Below are 26,419 nucleotides of genomic sequence, written 5' to 3' on the forward strand. Positions count from 1 at the left end.
CATCTGTAAAAAAAAATCCTGCTGATATTACCTACAGTTTTGTTGGTGGATGTCATCTGTGGTGTTTTTGCTAAAAATAGTGGCACAACTAACTAAATACTAATTTATTTTTATCACCAAGAAAAAGAACACTAGATATTTCAAGACTTTTTTTTACATATTCTTATCACAATGTACTTTTTTTTACATATTCTTATCACAATGTGAAAAAAAAATGACAAGGTACTGTTAAATGTCTACCCCACTTAATGGATGTGCTATATTTTGCTTGTAGTAGCAGGCATATTCACAGAAATTATGAATTAGAAGGCCTCATGACACCTCTCTAAGTAACTCACTGGCTCCAAATAGAGCATGTTCTCGCTAGCATTCAATTTACTTAAAAAATAGGAGAAAACAAATAGTTTAAGGATAGTTTAGATTGCATGATTTACACATTTGTTGCATGTTTTACTAGCTTGGGATTTTAAGTATTAGGCTGATAACACATTTTTTTAAGTTAACAACATAAGGCCTTGTCATATGCAACCTTAAAAAAGATGAGAAAAAAAGAAAGAGGGTGATACAGAAAACCAGTAGTGAAGAAGGAAAGAAGTGTGTGGATAGCAATTGTTCCTTTCATATTTTTCTCAGTGTTTCATTTTTATTTCTGTGCTGCCATTTACTTGCACTGTATCTGCCTTTGAAGAAGGACAAGCACTTATTGGATTTTCTTTTTTTGTCAACAGTAAATGATTTAGTTTGGTGCAGGCAGACCTTGTAGGAGTCCATGGAAGTGATTTTGTGCTGTATTACACACACCATCTAATAAATGCAGCTCAGGGATCAATTCCTCCGTTGCAGTGCCGAGCAGAGGGAAGGGGAAAATATGTTTTCCTATCACTTTTCTATTGGCTTTGTGTTTTTTCTTATTTCAGGAGCACAGCCTGGTGCCAGCTCGGTACAATTTAATTTGTAGCTCCTTAAATCATGTTGAAGAGTAGATTTATGTACAGAATACCAAGCAACGATTCTTCCTAAGGTTAGATCCAAGGCAATGCAATCCCAATAAACATGTTCATCTTACTTCAGCACATAGCCTGTCCTCATCTTCTTTTGTCCCAACGGAATTGTTAAGGTATTAAAGTAGAAGAGCATTATGTTTAGAAGGAGCAAACAGGAATGCTTCTGTCTTTCCTGTACATTCTGTCTTTATTCTTAAGAAACTTGATGCTTCCCTCTCGTGTGTTTATCTGCCCACAAGTGCATGTATGCCTTCTGCTGAAAACATATTAATGTCAGTTTTAAACATAGCAACTATTAACATTTAGGTAAAGGAAAGCTTGGGTAAAATGGAATCCCTTGTTTATGCCTTGCAATCCTGCTGACTACTGACACAGGAAACTTTATAATAAGAATAAAATATTACTAATGTAAGTATTAATTTTATGGAAAGTGGGTCTTTATTTTCACTAAATAATGGTTATTTTCTTTAACAGATGCCTCATTTATGATCTACTATATTCCATATTTTTATCACTCCATTTCCACACATTTCATATTAATGTGTTATATTATCTTCTGACCATGAAAAGCATATAGGTTGGAATAAATATAAATATAATCCTGTACTTTTAAGTTAACAATTTCAGTTGAGGTTAAAAGTATACGATTATTTAATTTCCCGTACATTGTTAAAATCAGGGGCTAGTTTGGAAAAATCTGGCCTAGAAACACAGGAATTCATTTCGACCTGGACTTGAAATGCTTACTTGAATGTAGCAATCAATAAGGCCTTCTGGAAGCCATCCTGGGATGTTGACTAGTCATGACTAGTATGTAGCTAGCAAGGATAGAAGTAGGTTGAAACCTGGTAGACTCTTCTGCTCTCCTTCATTAAGATGTGGATGAGATAATAATAGGCATAAGCAATAAAGACTGTGGCTTCTATTCCCACAGTACTTACATGCATTTCTGACACTGCAGTTGAGCATAAGTGTGGTGCTACACTTCTGACTGTGTTGTCCTTCAGATGAGACATTAGACTGACACCCCATATGCTTGAGTTGGTAAAAGCTCAGGTGGATATAAAAGATCCCATGGCACTAATCACAAAAAGAAGAGGAAATTAAAATGCCAAATTTCTCCTGGTAGTATAACTACCATCTTGGGTGTCCCCTGAAATGAGGCCATTAACCTTGCTGGACTAACCTGGTCAATAAATAATGAAAACAGTAGTATTAGATTACACTGGGCAGGGCATTAAGGGTGTTTACAGCAGGTGAAACTTGAAGATTATAACCTTAACCTTCACCATAAATGTCAGGGAAATCTACATAGTTTGTGGAAGAGTTTGCAATTCTGGTAAGCCATAATCAGCTGAATGAAGTACTCCAATATATATATATATATATATATATATATATATATATATATATACACACACACACACACACACACACACACACACACACACACATATATATATATATATATATATATATATATATATATATACACACACACACACACACATATATATATATATATATATATATATACACATAGCTGAGCGATAACGAACACGCAGATTCAGAACCGGCGAAGATCGCGAAGAGAAAGCCCCGGTATATGATGTAGAGCGTGTGGTAGCGATCAGACCGACCAGTTGGATGTGGCGCGTTTAGGATTGGGGGATAGGGGCGGTTGGGTTAGAATGGACAGGCAGAGTCGATTGTGGTGTGGAGTGTGTTTGGGGTGTAGGATTGTGAGTGTGCGGAGTTAAGGTTTGGGTAATAGGTGTGTGTGTGTAATTAGTGTAGTGTAGTGTAGGTGGGGGGAGGTGGATGTGTTAGGGTTAGTGTCACGAATTGTGTGTGTGGCGATAGTGCCGGGCTTAATGTTTTAGGGTGGGGTTAAGTAAGTTAGGGTTAGGGTGCAGAGGTAGGGTAAGTGGCGATAATGATGGTGGGGAGGAGGAGTGGGTTAGGTGAGTTAGAGTTAGGGTTAGGGTGCGGGTTGGGTGTAAAGATGTGTTGATGAGGCGTTTAGCGTTAGGGGGGTTAGTTAAGTTAAGGTTAGTGTGTGTGTTATGTGCAATGTGCAGTTTCGTTTTTGTATGGATGTGTAATGGTGTTTGGTGTTTTGAGTTGTTTGTGTCGGTGTTGTGTGTTTGTTTTGGTTTGTTGGGGGTCGGAAATTGTGTGTCCCGATGAATGGAAGTTCGGTTATACAAACACACACACACACACATATATATATATATATATATATATATATATATATATATATATATATATATATATATATATATATATATATATACAGAGCAGTAATGGAAGTGCTAAGCTGATATTTAGTATTGTTATAATCCAAGGAGATTTCAGTGTAATAAATTGATAGTGGGGAGCATGGTGCTAAGGACACTAGGCAAGGTAAAAAACTTCTAAGCTCAGTGCATTCAAAGACCTGATGTGCCATATTGAGAAATATCAGTGTAAATATATATCCAACATCTTTACTGGACCTTTTTTCCTTTCATATTTTAATGTTTAAAATTCTTCACAATTTTTTCATATTAACAAGTATTATCAGACCTTTATTGCGAACAACTCCAGGTAAACATTTTACAGAGAAGCAAATAAGTCAGTTAAAATAGTATACAGGCCTGTACTCGGGATAGGCAATATTGTGCATAGAGCTAAAAAAAGTAATCATTGTATTTGGGGGGGGGGGTTGCCTTTGCCTGGCTGCTCAAAGAGTATTTAATCTTGTAGCCAGGGTGCCATGATGTCAGGCTTGGCAGAGCAGCTGGTGAGATTCCAGATTTCTATCTCTTTTTTTAAAGGGTATATTTGGCCACCTGCCCTACTCACTAGAAGGGGTAAGTAATGGGTCATTGCCTATTAGAGGTAGTTTTATGCAGTTGATGCTAGATAGTATGGACCTACTTGTATTAAGTTCTCAGATTTTTACTGTTTATGTTACCATGTAGCTATATGAATGTATATTCCATAAATTAAACAAGCCTTTATGTATATTTGACACCAGTTGAATATACAAGTTATATATGCAGTAAGTGATGCAGCATTCATAAGAATACATGACATGAGAGGTCAAGCTATGGGTTTTGTTCATAGGTTCATAGTTTCATAGGTGTGTACTAGGCTAATGGCCCTGGAGCCTTTACAAACCTACCCCATAGGATTACCACGATATAGTGCCACCCGACCTTCGTTCCCAGTGCCTCTGTCGAGTACAGCCACTGGAGTGATTCCACAGGGTGAATTTTTATTTACCATCCATTCATTAAGATTTTTCTTGAAGAGGGCCAGTGAGGTGCTCTGTTTGACATGTATGGGAAGTCTATTCCATAGCATGGGCAGTCTCTGGGTTATGAACCTGTCTCTCCAGCATGTTCTGTTGATTGTGGTAATGAGGGTGATGTCTCTGGAGCGTGTGGTGTGGAGGGATTGGGATTTCTTTAGATGAAGCATTTCTAAAAAAGCTGGGCCAGACATGGCTTTGTAAGTCAAGCAGAGATCGCCTCTAAGTAGGCAATATGAGACAGAGAATAGTTGGAGTTTTTTGAGTCTGTCCATATAGGACAAGTGTTTAAGGCCTAGGATCATCTTTGTGAGGTACTTTTGAGACCTCTTCAGTTGTTGCAGGTGTTGAGTGAGGTACATGCCAAATGGGGCATCGTACTCAATGATTGGCCTAATGAGGGAAGAGTAGAGGGAGACAATGACCTCTTTCTTCCTGGAAACAAAACCCTTAGTAATGAGATGTGCCACATAGAAGGACTTTCTGACTACAGTGGCAATGTGGTGATCAAAAAAGAGGTTGCTGTCAACCTGTGTTCCCAGATCACTTATAAAGCCTTCTGTGTTCAGTGGACTACCATCAATGTGGTGGTAATTCATGGGTACCGGGTTTTTCCCAAAGGGGATGACGACACATTTTTTGGCATTGAGCCATGATTCTGACACCAGTCGTTGGTCGCAGTGTGGTCTTCCTGTAGGATGTCAACATCACTTGGTGAGTTAATAATAGCTCCCAACATGCAATCATCTGCGAACTTAGTCAGCCAGAGTCCTTTTGTGTTGGCCTGTATTTCAGAGAAGTAGTTACCAAACAGGAGAGGAACCAGGAACAAACCCTGTGGGTCTCCACTCGTGACTGGTCTGCAGTCTGACTTGGAGTCAGCTACTTTCACACTGTGGGTTCTATCTGTGAGCCAGCTTGCAACCCACATAGTGATATAGGTGTTGATGCCTAGCTTAGTGAGTTTTTCTATGATTTCTGAGTGGGGAATGGTATCCAAAGGCCTTGGCCAGATCAAGGTAGGCTGTATGAACCACCTTGCCTTCATCCACAGCTCTGGTGACTGATTCAAAGAAGTCAACCAGATTGAGCAGGCATCATCAATCCTTCACAAAACCTAACTGTGTGGGATCCATAGTTTGGAGATTCCCTCTATCCTTGTTTATTAGGTCTATGATGATGCATTCTATAACTTGCATATCTGACCCATCAGGCTAATGAGGCTATAGTTCCCAAAGTCTGTAGTCACTCCTCCTTTGTGGAGAGGGATGACTGTAGCAGTGCACGATTCAGTAGGGACAAATCCTGAGGTGAGGTTGTGATTAAACAGGGCACACAGGTGAGGTGCCAGTTAAGTCTGTAGTTCATGTAGAACACAGCCAGGGATATTCTCAGGTCCATAAAAGCTGTATTCTTGGCCTTGGACAGTGCCGTTTAAACCTGTGCAGCAGTAATACTGGGTGCCTGATAATCTACTGGTGTTGTGATTGGTCCTTTGGGGGGAGGAGAGGGGTAAAGTTGGCACTGAATCTGTTGGCCAGTATATTGGCAATATCTGTTGGCTGGGTATAGGAGAAACCATTGTGCAGTAGCTCAGAGCAAATCTGCATATTGCCATGGAGATTCTTTACATAACTAGAGAAGGCCTTGTGGTTGTCTTTACTATCTACTGCAATTCTGTTTTCATAGCTAGCTTTAGAGGATTTAATGAGGGATCTCAACTTTTTGTTGAGGCTGATAAGGGAGTTTTGCCAGTCTTGGGACTTCAGCTTATTCTGCATACGTTTTCTCCTTCTGTTGTAGAGTTTGCTTATGGCAGGGACCACCAGATTGGCTTCCTTTTTTTTGGAGAAGAGTGTCTTGGTTCTATTGGGTATGGTGAGATCCATGTATTTGTGTGCATGCTCATACAGTGCATTGATGTATGATTTGGCGGTCATGCCAATATTCTCCATTTGCATAGATGCCATGAAGTTAACCACTTCTGTTTTTAGGAGCCCAAAGTTAGCTTTGTAGAAGTTTTTCATGGTGGTTACCTTTGCAGAGGTAGCAGGTGGGAGGGATGTGGATTTCCAAGGTAATTAGTTCGTGGTCAAATCTAACCAGGGAGGAGTTGACTGATGGTATAGAGCAATGGTTGACCATGTTAGTAATGACCAGGTCAAGGATGTTGCTACCTCTAGAGGGGGGGTAAGAATGAGCTTGTCCAGGGTGTTGGAATTAATGAATTCCAAGAAATGTTGGGCAAGTGTATTGGTACATGAGTAGTTTTCCCAGTTAATGGAGGGGTAGTTTAAGTTGCCCAGTATGAGAGTGTCAGGTTGGACCCTAATATTCTCCAGGGTGCCTAGGAATGTGCAGTGGGAGTCTTGGGATATGGTTGGGGATCTATAGCAGGCTATGACCTGAATCGCTGACTTAACCAATGTTAGCTGCACCTGAAATATCTCTGATGGGTTATGTTGGGCTACCAGTCTGGAGGTGTGCACATCATTTATGAATATGGAAACACCACCGCCTTTGGAGCTTCGGACCAGGTTCTGGGGCTGAAAGTTGTGGAATGAGTTATAGCCTGGTAGTGCAGGGGTGCTTTCTGCTGCTTTGAACCAGATCTCTATTACAGCACAAATGTTGATGCTCTCCATTTTAAGGAGTGCTTCGAACAAGTGCATTTTCAGATTTAGACTTCTAGTGTTGAGCAGCGTGACCCTCAGATTGCATTTGTTTGTAGCTGTTACTTTGGTAATTTGATCTTTGGAACACTGGTAATGTGGTCTTTGGTGCAAGTTTCCTTCCCCACTGGTATCAACCTCTTTTGTTAACATGGGCTGGTGAGAGTAAGCAGATCTCAGTGTTGTTCATTCAGTCTTGCCAAAACAGTGGCTGTTAAATTTGTTTTGTAGTTTTAATGAATGAGCTCTTTTTGCCTATGCAAGCAGGAATGTGGGCTCTTTCTTCCCAAGATTCATTTGTTTTTCCTGTCAGGCTACCAGTTTTGAAGCAGTGGGTGTGGCTCTGTCTTGCATTTGTGGACTTGTCAGAAGTTTTCATTGACTTTTTCCTTCAGGGTAGCACATCAGAATTTTAGCAGCTCGAATCGAGGCCTAGTATCACAGAAGGATTCCCACATGTGGCTGCATTTTACTGGGATTACTTACATCAGTGGGTTTTCAAATACAAGGATTTATGCATAAGATAATGAAGTAGTAAAGATAGATAGTTTTTCTTATGTTAGGTAGGTTGGGAATCTTTATTTAAGTTTGTATATTTTCCAGTTGTGCTACAGCTGTTTTGTTAGCTGAAAGAGTAAAGCATTTGTGATTAGCATTCAAGATCAAGGAAGTGAAAAATGTTCTTTCTCTTCTTCTTTTGACGGAATGCAAAATCAGGGGCAGTATTTGATGACTGCATTTATTAACCGAGAAGGTTAATAGCAGAAAGTTTTCATTGGCATATATCTTTGAAGGATGTGAGGTCTGGGATTCAAATGTTTTTCATTGCTTTGTGTTATCAGACCCTGGTGATTTTCCCGACAGCTGGGAATTTTGTGGGGAACAAACCAAATGTGAGTTAGGAATATAGGCAGTCTGTCAAAATCTGTAGAGTTGAGAGATTGGCTTGATGCTGTCAAAGTGATCACATCTTTTTGGTGGTCTGTAAAGGATTTTCTTCTTTTATTTTGGAGATCCTTCTTAGCTAGATAAACTAAATTTTATAGAATACTTCAATATACAAGTGCATTTAATTACACTAAATAAATGAAATGCATCCACTAACTATGCTTACATCATTTAACTTATCATTTTACCACAGTCTCACAGGTATCCTTGCCCAGCCTCATGCCAGATTATTACAGGTAGGGTGCAAAGTCTGTATCTGGATAGGCAAGTTTTTTTTTCCATTTGCAGTGAACATTATGTGCAAGCCCCCACACACACACACACACACACACACAAACACACTTTCTTTATACTTCTTCCATGTGCCAGGGTCCCTCTTTATTCAGGTTTCTTCTTTCTTTTCGGGGCTTATTACATTTAATAATTAATATATTTAAAACAGTGAGATAATATCATTCATTGCAGAAGCACATTCAAGGAGTACATTAATCTGTCAGGTTGCAGTGGGGGTGTTACTAGTTTGCAAATTGATTTTTAATTTAACAGTATATCCATTTCAATTCCCACAGAGAGTTAATATCATTTAATGATTAGTTTCTTATCATTGTGCATTCAGTCACCCCACTCATTTTTCTTTTCCCAAGGAGTTAAATTAGCCATTATAGACTGATAGCCTGCTCCTGTCTGGTGGCATATTTGATATTTGTTGTTAAATGTAGGGCATCCATATCTCTGATTATCTTACCTCCAGAATCATGACATCCAGAAGAATTAGGTATACTTTTTTTCTGCATCAGACACATTTACTTGAAAAGATGACCATACCTTTCCTGAAGTAAAGAAGTCTATAACTTTTATTATTGCTATTATTTATAAAGTATAATCTACCATAGGATTGTAGGTTCATAGGAGGTTACTAGACTTGCGGCTGTAGAGCGTTTACAAGCCTAGCCATGTTAATCCCAAGTGTCCCCATTTATTCATTTTGTGTAGTTCGCAAAATGCATTTGTGTACACACCAGGTCTGTGATCAACAATGACTACTCCTGTCAATGAGGGACACGGTTGCCACCCCAGGGGCAAATTTGCGGTCTCCCATACAAATATCTACATTGCATTTGAATAGGGTGAGTGAGGAGCTTTGTGTTACATGAATAGGAATTCTATTCCAGAGAAGCAGCAGTCTCTTGTTGGCATAGCTGTCTCTCCAGCATATTCTGTTAATGTCGTAAGTGAGGTTGAAATCCCTAAACCTAGTGACTGTCGTGCCATTTGACTTACAGATGTGCAGCACTTCCATTATTGCAGGGTTGGAGATTGCACCGTATGATAGGCACAAGTCACCTCTCAACAGCCTATAAGATACAGATAAAAGTGCCAGGGCTTTCAGCTTGTCCATGTAAGTCATGGTTTTCAGTACCTGTATTTTCTTAGTGAAAAACCTCTAAGGTCTCTCCAGCTGCTGCAGGTGTCTGGTGAGGTAAATGCAAAAGAGTTGTCTGATGACGGTCAAGTACACTGGAGTTATAACATCCCTTGACCTGGATGCTATACTCCTGCTTATGAGGTGCACTACATAGGATCATACGATCATAGGACCATAGGAAGTTACTAGGCTATTGGCCCTGAAGCCCTTATAAGCCTTAGCCTAGAGTTTAGCCCATTCATAGGCAAATCAACACCCGATGCCCCCGTCTAGCAGGGACACGGGTGGAATCCCAGGAATGTATTTTCTATTTCCCATCCAGTTATCCAGATTGCAGTTAAAAAGGAGTAAATAGCTACTCTGCTTGATGTGGAGAGAGAGTCTATTCCATAGATGGGGGAGTCTCTGGGACACAAATCTGTCCTGTCAACAAGTCCTATTGATGTCACAGACCAGGTTGAGGCTGCATGTGTGGGTTACTCGAGTGGCGCTTGACTTGCGGATATGCAGCAGTCCCATCAAGGTGGGGGTCTGAGATCGCCTTATATGCCAGACATAGGTTACCTCTGAGGAGTCTGTATGAAACAGAATAGAGGGATAGGGCTTTTAGCCTATTTGTTTATGGTAGATTTTTGAGGCCCTGGATTCTCCTGGTGAGGAACCACTGTTATCTCTCCAACTGCTGTATGTGCTTTGCGAGGTGCATGCTGAATGGGGCATTGTACTCAATAATGGGCCTTATAAGGGAAGAATACAGGGATGTTATGACCTACTTGTTCCTGGATGTGATACCCTTACTTATGAGGTGGGCCATGTAGAAAGCTTTCCATACAATGGAAGCAACAAGGTGGTCAAAAGTCAGGCTGCTATTAATCTGGGTGCCCAAATCCATCACAACTGACTGCATGTTTAGATCATTGTTATTAATGTGATAATTTGTGGGGACATCTCTCTCCCCAAAAGGGATGATGATGCATTTTTTTATATTCAGCTTGAGGCCATGTTTCTGGCACCAGTCATTTGTGAGACCCTCTTGGAGTATGTCCACGCCACTAGGGGAATTGATGACAGCTCCCAACTTGTAGTCATCTGTAAAGTTGGTCAGCCATAGCCCACTGGTTTTGGCCTGTACCTCAGAAAAGTATATCCCAAATAACAGAAGTCCCAAGACTGAACCCTGGGGTACGCCACTCGATACATGTCTACAGCTTGAGGTGGCTTCCCCTATTTTGACTAAATGGGTTATATCAGTGAGCCAGTTGGCTACCAATCTGGTAACATACAGATTGATGCCTAGTTGAGAGAGTTTATCTATTTTGCCTGAGTGGGGAATAGTGTCAAAGGCTTTGGCCAGGTCAAGGTAGGTGGTGTGCACTGTCTTCCCCTCATCCATGGCTTTAGTGACAGTCTCAAAAAAGCCAACCAAATTTAACAGACATGACCTCCCCTTGATGAAACCAAACTGTGTGGGATTGAGTGTTTGGAGGTTGCCGCTGTCCTTGTTAATGAGGTCTATGATAATCTGTTCCATGTCCTGCAGATAAGGCTAGTTAGGCTGATGGGTCTATAATTTTCAGGATCAGTGGATGCTCAACCTTTGTTTAAAGGGATGGGAGTGGCTGTCCTTCACTCGGCTGGGGCAAGACTGGTATTCAGGCTTTCGCTGAACAGGGCACCTAATGGTGCTGCAAGTTCCTGCCTGAGTTCATGTAGGATGCAGCCTGGGATGTTATCAAGTCCCATGGAGGCTGTATTTTCTGCCTTTTAGAAAGCAGTGATGACCTGATCCCTAGATATAAGGGGAAGGGGGCAGGTACTGGGAATGTCCTGATTTACTGATGGGGGGGCAGAGGGGTGAAATTTTTCTGAATCTGTCAGCCATCAAGTTTGATGTATCTACGACATGTGTATATGTGGTGTCCTTGACCATCAGTTCTGAACAGATTTGAGTGCTACCTTTGAGATTACAGACATATGTGAAGAAGGCCTTATGATTGTCTCTAGTAGATGTGGCCAATTTGGACTCGAAATTTGCTTTGGAGGATTTCAGTAGTGCTCTTATTTTCTTGTTTAGACCAAGAAGAGATTGCTTCCAACTGGGCACCTGCTCCTTCTTGTTCCTGGACAGCATTTTTTTTTCTTTTGTTATAGAGTTTATTTATTGCAGATGTCCACCAGACAGGTTTACTCTTCCTTGCGGAAGATGATTTAGTCCTATCAGGTATTCCTGATTCCATGCATCTATATAAATGCTTGTATTGTAATTTGGTATAGTTTTGGATACTAGTGCCAGTTCCTAGAGAGGGGGAGGGGGCTGTGAAACTGTTTATACCATCCCTCAAGCTGTAATCAGCTTTGGAGAAGATTTTTGATTGACCCTAGCTAGAGGGGAGTCAGGGGACTTTGAATGTGACCGCTTTATGGTCGGATCTTAAAAGGGAGGATGATACTGCAGAGATGCTGCAGTGTTTACTCATGTTGGTTAATACCAAGTCCAAAGATTTTATCACCTCTTGTGGGGATATCAACTGTTCCAAAGTATTTGTATAGACAAAATCAAGGAATCTCTGGGCATTTGTGTTCTGTAGAGCAGTTCTTCCAGTTTAGTATCTGTCTCTTTTATATATATTGAACTCACCTCCATTGGCTTTACTACCCACAGTTTGGGCATGTTTAGACCTTAGGGTTTAGCAGCATGACCTTTAATTTGTATTTTGTTAGATATTATTAGATAGTATTTGTAGAAGACTTTTCTTGGCTTGTGGAAACTTGGTGTTTCAGATTATCAACAACCTTCAACCAAGCTAGCATTGCCACACTGGGTTGAAACTCTGGTGTTTGTGTCAATATTGTAAATTGTTAAGAATTCCATTTTGCCAAAGGGATTAATAATGACTCAGTGATTACCATCCCGGCTTTGATGACTTTCTCAAAGAAATCCACCAGATTTAATGAGCATGATCTACCCTTAATGAAGCCAAACTGGATATCATTCATATTTCATCCCATGGCCTTTCAGATGAGGCTGGTTGGACTTAAAGGTTTGTAGTTTCCAAGGTCAGTTGATGGCTCCCCTTTGTGCAGGTGGATTACTGTTGCTGTTCTCTATTCTGCAGGAACATAGCTAGTTCTCAACCTATGACTAAAGAGAATGCAACAACCTGGATCCTGATCCACTGAGGCTGTGTTTTGGTGTTTGTGGCCTTGGAGGGTGTAGAGAGCCTGTAGAGATACTAGAGAGAAGCAGGGGTGCCATGTATGCCAGGATATTGGGGTGGAGGGGGAGGGGGGGAAGTTTGTGCTGAATTTTGCTGGGACAGGGGTTGATGATATCTTCCAGTGTAGTATGAGTGATCACATCTACAAGCAGTTCGACATTGCTTGGCATTACCTTATAGACTTTGGCTGTAGTTAGAGAATGCCTTATGATTAAACATGGCTAGGGATGTGATTTTAGTTTCATAATTTGCTTTACAAGACTTTACAAGATTTCTGATTTTCTTGTTTAGGCTTAGGAGGGAACTCTTTTACAGAAAGACCTGAGTTTGAACCAGTCAGGTACAGCAGAGTTTATGCAATCACTTAAGTGTCTGTACAGGGCTTTTGCATGCACTTCTGCATAGTGATCATTGATGTCTGTGATTGCGGGTCGTATGAAGCTTTTTATACTATCTCTTAATAGGTTGTAGTTACTTCTGACAAAGTTTTTTTATAATGTTTGTTCCTGTGAGGGGTCACTTCCAGTAGTTACTTCAAACAAGACTGATCTGTGGTCTGAGCTAACCAGGGAGGGCATCATACATGGGGAAGTACAGCGGCCCTGATATCAGTGAGTGTAATGTCCAGAACTTTAGAGCCCCTAGTGGGGGTACAGACTATCTGTTCCAGAGCATTTCTATTAACAAAGTCCAGGAAACTGAGCGAGTTTGTTTTTGCTTGTGTGTGTCCCTCAGTCTATGGAAGGATAGTTGAAACCTCCCATGACTAAGATGTTGGGCTGTATGGTGAGGGATGCCAGTAAATCACGGTAGGTGATGTGCTTATCCTGGTTCATGGTGGGGATTTATAGTAGCAAATGATGTGGTATGGTACTTTCCCAATAGTTAATTGGACATGGAGTAGTTTGAGAGAATCATGCTGTTTGACCTGTCTCAAAATGTATTTGGTTTTAAAAAAGATGGATACGTCTCCACCTTTGGTTCCTTCACTCTCATTTTGAGGTTTGAACATATGGATGGCATTGTAGCCTAACATGGCTGTGGTGCTCTCTGTGGCCTTGAACCATTTCTCAGTAACTGCACAGATGTCAGCATCATCTAAGGTGAGGAGAGCTTCCATGGAGTGCAGCTTCATTTTTAAACTCCTAGCATTAAGCAGCTCGACCCTGAGTTTGTCTCAATTAGATTTTGTTATGTTGGAAAATTTGTTGTTTTGACATTGCCTAAAACAGGCACTATGGGGGAGGCAAGGGTCTTTGCCGGTATCCAAAATCCTAGAGGGGAGAGGTGCAGACCATGTCTAGCAAAGCAGCGAGGTCTGTCTGTCATATCCTCCCAGGCTAACAGGTATTGGATTCCCCATGGACTGACACCAGAAACGGAGCCAATTGTTGAAGTCAATCATTTATGTTTATATTGTGTCATCATCCAGGGTGAGGGTAGGATATTGCTTTGGGCTAAGGACATCATGTCTCTCTTCATGTAGTGCAGAGAGGTATGTCTCAAGTCATTCACTCCAACATGGACTATGACGAGTCATAACAGTACTTGTTGTTGAGTGAATTGAGTGCATGCATGATTTGTTGAATCCTGGCACCTGATAGGCAGCTGACCATGACTTTTTCCTTGTCCAGTCTGGTGAGAGGGACATCTGTCTGTCAGTATCTCACTATGGAGTCACCTAGGACCAAGACATTTGATGTGTTTTCCCTTAGGAGCTTATTTATTGAGACACAGTTGTGTGTGTTCATATATGTAGTGGTTTCATTTTGCTTAGTTGTGAGTGTGGGTGGTGTGCGTTTGGGAGGTCTCTTTTCTTTTGGTAGGCTTTTAGTGAGTACCTCTGCATGTGTGAGTTTATGTGTCGTGACCTTATTTTGTGTGAGAGGTGAGGATTGCATGAGAGGTGAAGCATGAGTGCTGACAACCTGTTTGATGTCTAGTTTGTTTTTACATACATGAGAGAATTGAATCTAATTCCAAAGTGTATTTGCATCTCTCACATAGGGTGTTAGTTTGCTTTAAGATCAAATGGTTGTCAGTATACATAAAGCAATTGCTATGTTGCCTCAAGATGCCCATATCAATCAAACTGGCAAGAGAAATGATGGGAAACTGCCTGTTCATTGTGGCAGGATTTTTCTGAATGTCATATTTAGGAAGGAAGTGGGCTGGCTAGACCTACTCACAAACAGCAAAATAAAGCAGTAATTCAATTAAATAGTTAACAAAGTACAGTGCTGGCTTAAAATATACTTATTTTTCAGTTTTTTTTTTTCAGTGGATGCCTTGGATTTGAATGCAGATGCACTCGAGACCTCTGGCTAAAGTTTCCAAACATTGAGCAGCTCCGTTAAAATGAGCACCAACCCACACAAATGCAAGGCTTATATACAGGCTAATTTAAACAGTTTTAACACAACTACCAATGGGAAAGCTCAAAAATTAGCCTTTCTCCAGCAATCCCCAACTCAGATGGATCCTATGCTACACATGTCTGTCACAAGGGTGCAGGAAGGCCCTCTTAATGTAAGATGGCTAGCTTAAGAGCACAATGATATCAAACAGTCTAGATTCAGCAAGTCTAAATCTACCCTATGCTATGTAAGGCAAGGAAACACAATTTCTACATGTGAAGGAGTAACAGAGTTACTTAAAGGTCAAAGTGAGAGTGTTTCGTAGTATACTATTAGATGACCTGCAGTGGTTCCACCCTCTGCACAAACTGGCAGGTCTTCAAGCAGCTATGAACAATAAAAGACAATGGGGAGTGTTTTCTATAGAGGATTTTAGACTGGAGAAATTTGCTTACATGCACACAATGGGAACTGCTTTTGCACATTGTGGAAATGCAAGGCTTTTATACCAGCAAGATGAAAGACTTTTCTGAAGTTAAACCCTCAGGCCAATCAGATAAAAGCACAAAAAGCTGTTGACCAGTAGTTCCCACCTTGAATGGGTTGAATTTATCTCTCTGCTCCCCACAGAATGCAAAGGAACCCTTGCAATGTAAAAGAAGTTGGCCTTGAGCTAAAGCTCAGTAACAACAGAAGTAACAATTCCTGCAATATCAAGAATCCTTGGAAATAAAGTGACTAATCTCGAGAAATATTCACAACACACAAAAACTTTGCAAAACTTAGAAATATTTTGGCAAACTCAGAACAGCTTTTGCAGAATACTGTTAAAGTAACAAGTGCATTACAGTAACAAACAGACACAGTTACTTTAGCAAGTGCAGACAGAAAAGCAGTGATAAATTCAACAAAATAAACAAATGCAGCACAGAATTGTTAAATATTACTGAAACAGTTAGAGCAAGTGCAAAAAATATACTTATAGGTTCATCTTCTACATATCTGCCCACATTTATAAGCCAGAGAAGTTTGGCTCAATTTTAAATTTATTTTTTTTTGGGTTAATTTAGTGCATGTAAAACAGAAGTGATAACGATCTCCCATCCACTCATCAAGATTCCTCTTGAAGAGAGTCAATGAGAACTGGGATTTATTCCAGAGTGAAGGAAGGAAACTCTGAATAAATGACTTCCAGCATGTCCTATTTATTTCAGTGGGACAAACAAACTGAGCCAAAATCAGGGACATTTCTGAAAATCGGGGATGGTTGAGAGGTATTAAGGCATACAGTCCATTAATTTTGTAGCTTGGAGGTCAGCACATGTTTAATTAATATTACTGGGATATTCCACTGAGTAAAGCTTTTTGAGCAAATTTGTATTCCTGGTTTTCAGCATATGGCATCTGTTTCCTGTAACACTGAAACAGGAAGTGTTTTTGGAGGCTACTGGTCCTATTGCTCCAGGTGCTTCTTTTACTGTTCATGTTCTAGTTTCTATTAAAGTGAAAATATGTCAGAAAGGATACACTTATGTTTCAGTGTATGGCCTGATAGGGATGAGTAGAGGCACGATGACCTCCCTGATCTAGATGTGAATCCCTTCATGATTAGGTGGGCTATATAAAATGTTTTTCTAACCACTTTGGCCACGTGGTTGTCAAATGAGAGATTGCTATCAACTTGGGTCCCCAGGTCCCTAATTACTTCTTCTGTACTTAATGGATTTCCACCTATGTGGTAATTTGTGGGCACTTTGTTTTTGCCAAAGGGATGACTATACACTTTTGGCATTTAGCTTGAGGCCATGGCTCTGGCACCAGTTGTCTGTTTCTATGAGGCCCTTTTGGAGGATGCTTGTGTCGGCTGGAGAGTCGATTATGGCCCCCAGTTTGCAGTCATCTGCAAACTTGGTCAGCCACAGTCCTTCCATGTTGGCCTGTACCTCCGAGAAATATATACCGAACAAGAGAGGTCCCAGGACTGAGCCTTGTGGGACACCACTTGTAACTGGTTTGGAGTCTGACATGGCTCCAGCAATTCTAACCATGTGGGTTCTGTCCTTGAGCCAGTTTGCAATCCATCTAGTGACATAGGGGTTTATATTTAAGCTGGTGAGCTTATCTATAATGCCCGAGTGGGGTATCGAAGACTTTGAGGTCCAGGTAGGCTGTGTGGACCACCTTCCCTCGTCAATGGCCTTGGTGACTGTTTCAAAGAAATCAACCAGGTTTAAGAGGCAGGATCTGCCCTTAACAAAGCCGAACTGGGTAGGATCCAGTGTTTGTAGGTCCCCAATATCTTTATTTATGAGGTCCATGATGATCCTTTCCATAGCTTTGCAGACCAAGCTAGTCAGGCTTATGGGGCGATAGTTTCCAGGATCTGTTGAGGCACCACCTTTATGGAGAGGGACCACTGTTGCTGTACGCCACTCTTTGGGCACATATCCTGTAGTAAGGCTGAGATTGAACAGTAGTTTTATGTTTGGGTTTAGCTCTTCTTTGAGTTCATGTAGGTCGCAGCCGGGACACCATCTGGTCCCATTGATGCTGTGTTTTTGCTTTGGAGAGGCGGCTCTTACCTGAGCATCTGAGATGTCAGGGGCAGCACTCTGCTGGGATAGATATTTGCCCTTTTGGTGGGAGGGGAGAAGTTTGCGCTGAACCTGTCAGCTAGGATGTTGGCAATGTCTGTGGGTTCGGTGTATTTTTGTCATTCTGGACTAATTCTGAGCATATCTGGGAATTACCACCCAGGTTCCTAACATAACTAAAGAAAGCCTTGTGATTATCCTTCGTGTCCTGTGCAATTTTTCTCTCAAAGCTGGCCTTAGACAATTTTATGTGTGCCCGTAGTTTTTGCTAATACTGATCAGTGATGCCTTCCCTTTTTGGGATTTTGCTTTATCATTTAGTAGCTTCCTCCTTCTATTGTATAGTTTGTTTATGGCTGGGGTCCACCAGACAGGACGCCTGCCTTTGGAGGCTTAGCTCTTGGTTTTATTTGGGATCGATGATCCATGCATTCCTGAAGGTGTTCATAGAATGCGTTTATAAAGGATTCTGCGGTCTGGGCTGTATTTTCCACAGGCCCGGGGGCTTTGAAGGATTCCACCTCAGTTTTGAGGAGTGCAAAATTTGCTTTGGGATGTGAATATCCAGTGAGATTAGTTTATGGTCTGATCTTACCAGTGAGGGATACACTTCTGGTCTGGAGCATAGAGTCCCCATGTTGGTGATGATCAGGTCCAGTATGTTTTCCTCTTGTGGGAGTGGTAACAAGTTGTTCCATAGCATTTGAGTTTATAAATTCTAGGAACCTTTGAGCTAGGGTGTTGGAGCTAGAGTAATGCTCCCAGTCTATGTTTGGGTAGTTGAAGTCCCAATATAATGGTGTTTGGTGAGACCTTCATATTTTCCAGTGTTCTCAGGAAGGCCGAGTGGGGTTCCTGGGTTTGGGAGGGTGGTCTGTAGCAGGCTATAAACTGAAGGCAGTTTTTCCCACCGTTTGTTGGGCACGGATAGTCTTTGAAGCTTCGTGCTTTGCCACCAACCTGGAGGTGTGGGTATCTTTGATGAATATCGATACTCCCCTCCTTTTGTAGTTCGGTCCAAGTTTTGGGGAAAAGCATGGTATGAGGTATAACCTGGTAGTGCTGGGGTGCTCGGGAGCCCTGAACCAGGTTTCTGTTACTGCACAGATATCGATGTTCTCCATGCTAAGGAGAGTTTGTGCGTGCATCTTGAGGTTTAGACTTCTGGCGTTGAGTAGCATTACTCTTAGTTTCTTATCCTTGTGATACCTATGGAGGTGGGTTTGTCTTTTGAGCCTTGCCTAAAAAAGGCACTATGGGGGTAGCAAGAGCCTTTGCCAATATCCGAAAGCCCAGGGGTGACAGGTGCAAGCCGTCCCTAGCGAAGCATCGTGGCTTGTCGAGCATATCATCCCAAGCTGACAGGCATTGGATCCCCTTTGAATGACACCAGTACTTAAGCCAATTGTTGAAATTGATCATCTTGTCTTCATATTGTGGCATCATTTTTGGTGAGGGTAAAATGCCTTTTTATATCACCTTTGTATTTCCAGATGATTTTAGAAGCAATACATATCTTGCAGCCACATTTTAACAAGCCAGGCACAAAGAAGCTTTGAATAAATGAGCACAATATTACAAAAATGTAATTCTTTTATACCAGCAGGATGAAAGACTTTTCTAAAGTTAAACCCTCAGGCCAGTCAGATAAAAAACACAAAAAGCAATGGACCAGTAGTTTCCACCTTGGATGGATTTAATTTAGCTCTCTGCTCCGAGCTGAGTGCAAAAGGACCCTCCCAATGTAAAACAAGCTGGCTTTGAGCTCTAGTGCATTAAAATGCTATAGAACATAATTAAAGATTCCTGCAATATCAAGAATCCTTGGAAATAAGTTCACTAACCATGAGAAATGTTCACAACACACAAAAACTTTGCTAAACTTATATTTTGGCAAATTCAGAAAAGCTTTTGAAGAATAATGTTAAAATAACCTAAGAGCAGTACAGTAACAAACAGATGCGGTTTCTTTAATAAGTGCAGGCTGAAAAACACTGATAAATAAATGCAGCATAGAATTGTTAAATATCACTGAAACAGAGCAAGTACAACAATATACTTATATCAGCTTTGTATTTCCAGATGGTTTTAGAAGCAATCCAAATCTTGTAGCCATATGTGAACAAGCCAGGCACAAGGAAACTCTGAATAAATGACTTCCAGTTGCCAATTTCTGGAATTAGGTGGGACAAACAAACTGAGCCAAAATCAGGGACATTTCTGAAAATCGGGGATGGTTGAGAGGTATTAAGGCATACAGTTCATTTATTTTGTAGCTTGGAGGTCAGCACATGTTTAATTAATATTACTGGGATCATTCCACTTATCTAAAGCTTAATTTGAGCAAATTTGTATTCCTGGTTTTCAGCACAGTTCTAGAATTATGGAACCAATCCATTTCCTGTAACACTGAAACAGGAAGTGTTTTTGGAGGCTACTGGTCCTATTGCTCCAGCTGCTTCTTTTACTGTTCATGTTCTAGTTTCTATTAAAGTGAAAATATGTCAGAAAGGATACACTTATGTTTCAGTGTAACTGATACTGATGGTATTCAATATATGTGTTTAAATGTTAAAAGGTCAGAGCAAAAGACTTACCCCGGGATTCAAGAAGCTCGGTACAAGGACGGTTTTAGCCTTGCGCCGAGAGACCTCACTACAGACGGTGCAGCAGCACCATATGAATATGTATGAGGGCGGGCCGCCGCAACCTCCACGTGCACAGGAAACATGTGCGAGTGCAGGGGGCGTCTACAAGTGCTCAACGGAGGCGTAAACATGCCCTGATACTTGCAAAACCTACTATGCCTACTAGTAGAGCCCGCCCCTAATAGTAAGTCAGTAATTTCATGCCCGTGGATACCGAAATGTATGCTAAGCATACAAGAGTGTCCACGAACAGTGAAATACACTCAAAGTAGTAAACACACAAGCACATTGTAGAATAATGAGCCCTGTCCCTAGAACTTTCACAATTAGATTCCCTGTCCCTGTGTCCCTATTATACATTCGAATGCTGCAATATCGAAGGTGTAAGCAAAGCACAGCATGTCTGCGTGTCGCTGCCCTCCGCCGAGTGTAGCTTACACATCATATTCATTCAAATAGAGAAAAACATACAGAATCAACATAAGTGTCAATAGTGTGGTGTTTAGAGCATCCGGCTAACAAACAGGCATTCACGGTTCAAGCCCAACAATAGCACATATCATTTTCCATGTGGAATGAATGTCATTTTGTCATAAAACTGACATAAGAGTATCGCATGAGATATTAAAACTTAAATATCATTCAAGCAAAGTGGCACTGTCATAATGAATAAGGTACTAGTATGCAGGTGTAAGCACAAATAAGCAGCAATAAACACATATAGGTACCATTAAGCAAGTCTGAGTGCACATGTGCGGGTCTAAGCAGTGCCCAGCACTGGAAATGTATATAAGTATATACAGATATATAATATATATATATATATATATATATATATATATATATATATATATATATATATATATATATATATATATATATATATATATCCATCTATCTATGAAGAAAGAATGACGTAACAATAAAGCATACAAAAGGAATGAGAAGGGAATCAACAGCAACCCCAGTATTATATAACGCTGTCAGCGTATGTCATATCCAGCTTGGCAGGGGTGAGCAAAGCACTGCTACTCACACCACAGGCAGGATATTACCAGTGGGAGTAACATTGTTGATTTGCTAAGTCTACTTTACACACAGAGGGTAGTCACAGGTGGGACTACCCAAAAATTATATAGACCATTTGGCCTTCCGACCATTACACAAGCAAGGGCAGGTATGTTCAAGGACTAAATGGTGGGAGAGCCTGAGAATACATGGGGTGGGACAACATATGTGTAGGGCCCCTAATGCTCTGGAGAGGGCAATGTGTGGAGGTGTAAGTAACCAAAATCCGGAACCAGTGGTCAAGGCAATAGAAATACAAGCAAATTAGTTTACCACACTTTATTCAACGCTTTCGTCAAGAGACTTCATCAGAATACAAAATCCACTTGTAAAAACAATGATTAAATAACCAAACCAATCAGATAATTAATTAACACTAATTGCTTAATAAAAAAATCATTAAAAGGACAAACCCTAGAAAACATAACAAAAAAATGTTTGTAAAACACGAGATAAATTGAACACTTAATCAAAATAAGTAATAAAATCTAGGTGTTTATTTAAATTTAATTTTCTGTATTTTAAGAAACATTTGATGTTGATAGCCTTGTTTAATCCAGGCTTCTTGTCAGCATTAAGTTTGATCTGCCAAATGGTCTCTTTTTGTTCAAGATAATTTTTAAAATCCCCACCCCTCAGATACATTTGACCAACTTCTAGAATAGAGAAAAGAAATTTCTTAAACTTCACACATTCCAAAGAATGTCTGTATAAGGCGTTCTTTGAATCCTTAATCTTGATGCTATAAAGATGTTCCCTCATATGTTCTCTCAAAGTGCGAGTGGTCATACCAACCTAAAACACCAGACAACCACTGCACAAACTAATGTACACCACCCCTCTTGTTAAACAGCTGACAAAACCCGAGACCTCAAATGTCGTATTCAAATGTTCTAACATAACATAAGGCCCTTCAGAAATGTACCTACAAAAATTACATTGTTCACACTTGAACATACCCTTTCTGTGTGTTGAATGTCAATTAACTTGTTACGTAAAGGAACATTTTCTAATAACCTTTTAAATTAAAATGATTCCTAAAGACAAATTTAGGTTGGTCCCCTAGTATCTTAAATAAATCTGAGTTACCTTTTAAAATACACCAATTTTTTCCCAATGTGTGGAGGTGTGTCATGGCTGCGATAACAAGTGGACAATGGAAAGTATGCGTGTATTTTGAACACGGGTGGGGTGGAGGAACTATGGGTATGAAATTATGGAGCCAGGCGTGCCAGGGTTGGATGGCCCGCTTCTAACTGGAACGCCCCATGGAGGTCAGTGAGTTCATTATAGGTATATATGCATACACACATGCAGTAATCAATATGTAGAAGTACATTCTCTGTAACACATGCATTCCATTTGCAGACATAAATAACATGAATGTGCACTTACAAACCTCGACAGTAGATAGAATAATAGGCTGTGCAAAAGAGGGATGAGAAGAAACTGCTAAAATGCAGAAGTGTGTACAATGTCCATAGTCAGTGTTGTGCTGACAATAATCAAATGTGAGGACTTCCCCACACATGGAATCATTCCTGTGATCTGCCTGCTATGGCAATGCCAATTACTAAACTGGTCTATTTGTAAAAGAAATACGCCGAACACATACATAATTAGCTCTCATGTGTAACGTGTGCATTACCACATAGTCATACATATTAATTAATTGTAGTGTCATGTTAACGGGAGTAAGGATGTAATGAAGTATAGAGTCTAATCTTGACATAAACACATGCGTGTCCCATGTGGGACAACCCAAAAATTGTGAATAGTATTCTTTTGGTCACTCACGTCACCAATGTTTGTGGACTACACATTTGGGAGTTGTGTGGATACGTGGAGTGAGTCAACCGATGGGATGGGTCTATAGAAGTAGGGAGTGGCCAATGTGCAGTGGTGTGGATACACCGCAAATCTGACTGGAGAATGGATGACAGCAGTGTTAGGGAGGCGTTGGAGTGTGTGTTTGGGGAATCAGGAGCCATGGGTATATGGGTATATATGCAAATGAAGCAGCACAGCAATTGGTTAGAGCAACCCCCTAATGAACAGACATTCCTGTACCGAATCCCACTGTATCATATACCAATTACCATTGGTAATCCGTACATGACATATTGCGACATCTGTCCGCTGTATAACCTGCAAAATATCAATTAAAAGATAAATGGAGTGAAGTGTCAGTGTCATAATGAAGAAGCCACTAGTAAGCAGGTCAAGCATATATAAACATCAGTATGCATGTGTAAGTGCATTTGCATGGGGTATGTATTGCTTTACAGACACACACACACACACACACACACACACACACACACACACACACACACACACACACACACACACACACACACACACACACACACACACACACATATATATATATGTATAGACATTTATATATATATATATATATATATATATATATATATATATATATATATATATATATATATATATATATATATATATATATATATATATATATATATATATATATATATAGTTGCAGACATATATATATATATAAATATATATATATATATATATATATATATATATATATATATATATATATATATATATATATATATAGTTGAAGGCTGTGCATTAGGGCTGGCAACTCAGCACGTAAAAACCCACTGCCAATCATTAGCGGACCGGAGTTCCGCTGTGGCAACCCCTAACCGAAAAGCGAAGACACAACAACAACAAATATATATATATATATATATATATATATATGTATATATATATATATATATATATATATATATATATATATATACATATATATATATATATTATATATATATCATATATGTGTGTGTGTGTGTGTGTGTGTGTGTGTGTGTGTGTTTGCATAGATATAAACTGATATACAGCTATGATAGGAAACAGCACACAAGAATGACATATGTTCACAAGCTATGTCAATGGAAGTGAGGAGCCCAAGCAAGAAACATGAAGCACGTAGCATGCCCTTCCACCCCCCCCAGCCGGACACGGGAAACATGCATACAAACAATGTAAAGAGTTCACTGCTCCCCAGACCACAGGCAGGATACAACCGGGGGGGGGTACACAGTGCACCAGTGAATTCTAATCTTCGAACACAGACTGGAGTGTCCCTTGCGGGACACCCCAAAAATTGCCAAGACCAAAAGAAGGTGACAGACTGGCCATTCTGGCCGCGGTGTAGACATACTCGGAATACAAGGGTGGGAAACCCTGATGACCCATGGGCCGAGACTGTTGTATGAAACAGGTCCCATGAAGTGGAGAGTGGGCAGCGTGTAGTGGTGTGTCCAGAACTGACCAGGACTCTCAGTAAGAATGGGTGCTGTTGAGGAGGCGTGGGTGGGGGAACTATGGGTAGCTACTTATAGGTCTAGGTCTGTAGGTGTTGGCTGATGTGGGCCTATATGGACAGCCCTAGGGATGTAAGCGAATGTGTTCACTGGGCAGAGGCGTCGACCAATGAGCAGCCACACCCACTACGAGTACCACTGCAGCAAAGTGTAATCTATATGGCAAGGAACAGAATAACCAGATGTAGACGTATATATGTAGAGGTATGTGTGTATATCTACCCATAGTGACAAAGCGATAAGCCTCTCCCTCTCCGTAGTACAAATGTATACATACAGAGACATAATACAGATACATACCCACATATAAATATATACATATGCAGACACCCATAGACCCATGTGTTTTGATATATATATATATATATATATATATATATATATATATATATATATATATATATATACAGCAAAATATAAATATACATGTCTGCATACATATACAGATATATCTGTATATAGTAATGTAAATATATATATATATATATATATATATATATATATATATATATATATATATGTGACTGTAAATATACACATGTATATAGCTAGGATATGATACAGCAGTTAAGAGTAACATAAGTTCACAGGCCATGCATATGGGGGTGAGGGGTTCAATAAACAAACGTGTAACACGTAGCATCAACCCCCCCACCCTCCCAGCTAGGCCAGTGAGACATACAGACACACAATAAAGGTAAACACACCACTGCTTCCCAGACCACTGGCAGGATACTACCAGTGGGAGAGACCTGCCAGGTCTAATCATGAAACACAGACATCGATGTCCCTTGTGGATCATCAAAAATTAATGATCGGAGGCAGTCTCGATAATGACTTATCAAACCAGCCTGTAGATGTACACGGACCAGTAGGTTGTGCAAGCCTGATAACCCATGGGTTGACACAACGTAGGAAATGTGTCCCGACATGGGGAGAGTAGGCAGTGTGTAGTGATGTGTTTATACCCCACCTGCACCCACAGTAAGGATGAGTGCTGTAGAGGAGTGGCAGATGGGGGAACTATTGGTATGCAATTATGGGCCTAGGCATGCAGGTTTTGGCTGGCAAAGTCATATTAGGACCGCCCTGGGGATGTAAGTAATATTCCAAAATGGGCATAGCTAATGCCCATACCTATCAACCCCTAAGAGCACATCCACTAGACAGGACATAAACCATTGGGGGACAAATAGGGACCATACCTCTGAACTGTCCCTGATTTCCAGGGACGTTCCGGATTTTGACTCCGTTTTTTACTCTGCACCACGTAATCCCTCCTAAAACTAGTAACATATGGAGGAAAGGTGGTGAACTACACGTAATGAATAACAACAACAATTAAGAGTTATAAACATCATTTACCTCAGACAATGTGTATGAATTTATATCCTCTGAGTCTGTCAATTTGTCAGGTTAATAGCACCAATAATTTAAATGTGTCCCTGATGTTGTTATGCCGTGTCCCTGATTCAGTTTGTATATTTCCCCAGTCGTATGAGAGGTCTGATGGGGCAGAAAGTACATATTCCACTGACACCCTTTGAAAGATGATAGAATATTAGGTATGCAGTAGCATGACTCGGCTGAAGGATGTGGGTTCCAAAACCCAATTACTTGTTTGTATTGAAGAGTGTCACTTCCCATGTATTAGCCAGATGGGTGCAGATTGTAAGAGGAACATACCAATGATATGAATCAAACTCTGGATAGGACGTGGATTTTGTACAGTCGAACGGCATGCTGTTGCCTAATGGGCAGCCATTCCCGATACTGTAGGCATGTAATCCGATGTAATAGGCATCA

The sequence above is a fragment of the Protopterus annectens genome, chromosome 10.part0 (genome assembly GCF_019279795.1).
Source record: "Protopterus annectens isolate FY-2018-M chromosome 10.part0, PAN1.0, whole genome shotgun sequence".
Classification (NCBI taxonomy): domain Eukaryota; kingdom Metazoa; phylum Chordata; order Ceratodontiformes; family Protopteridae; genus Protopterus; species Protopterus annectens.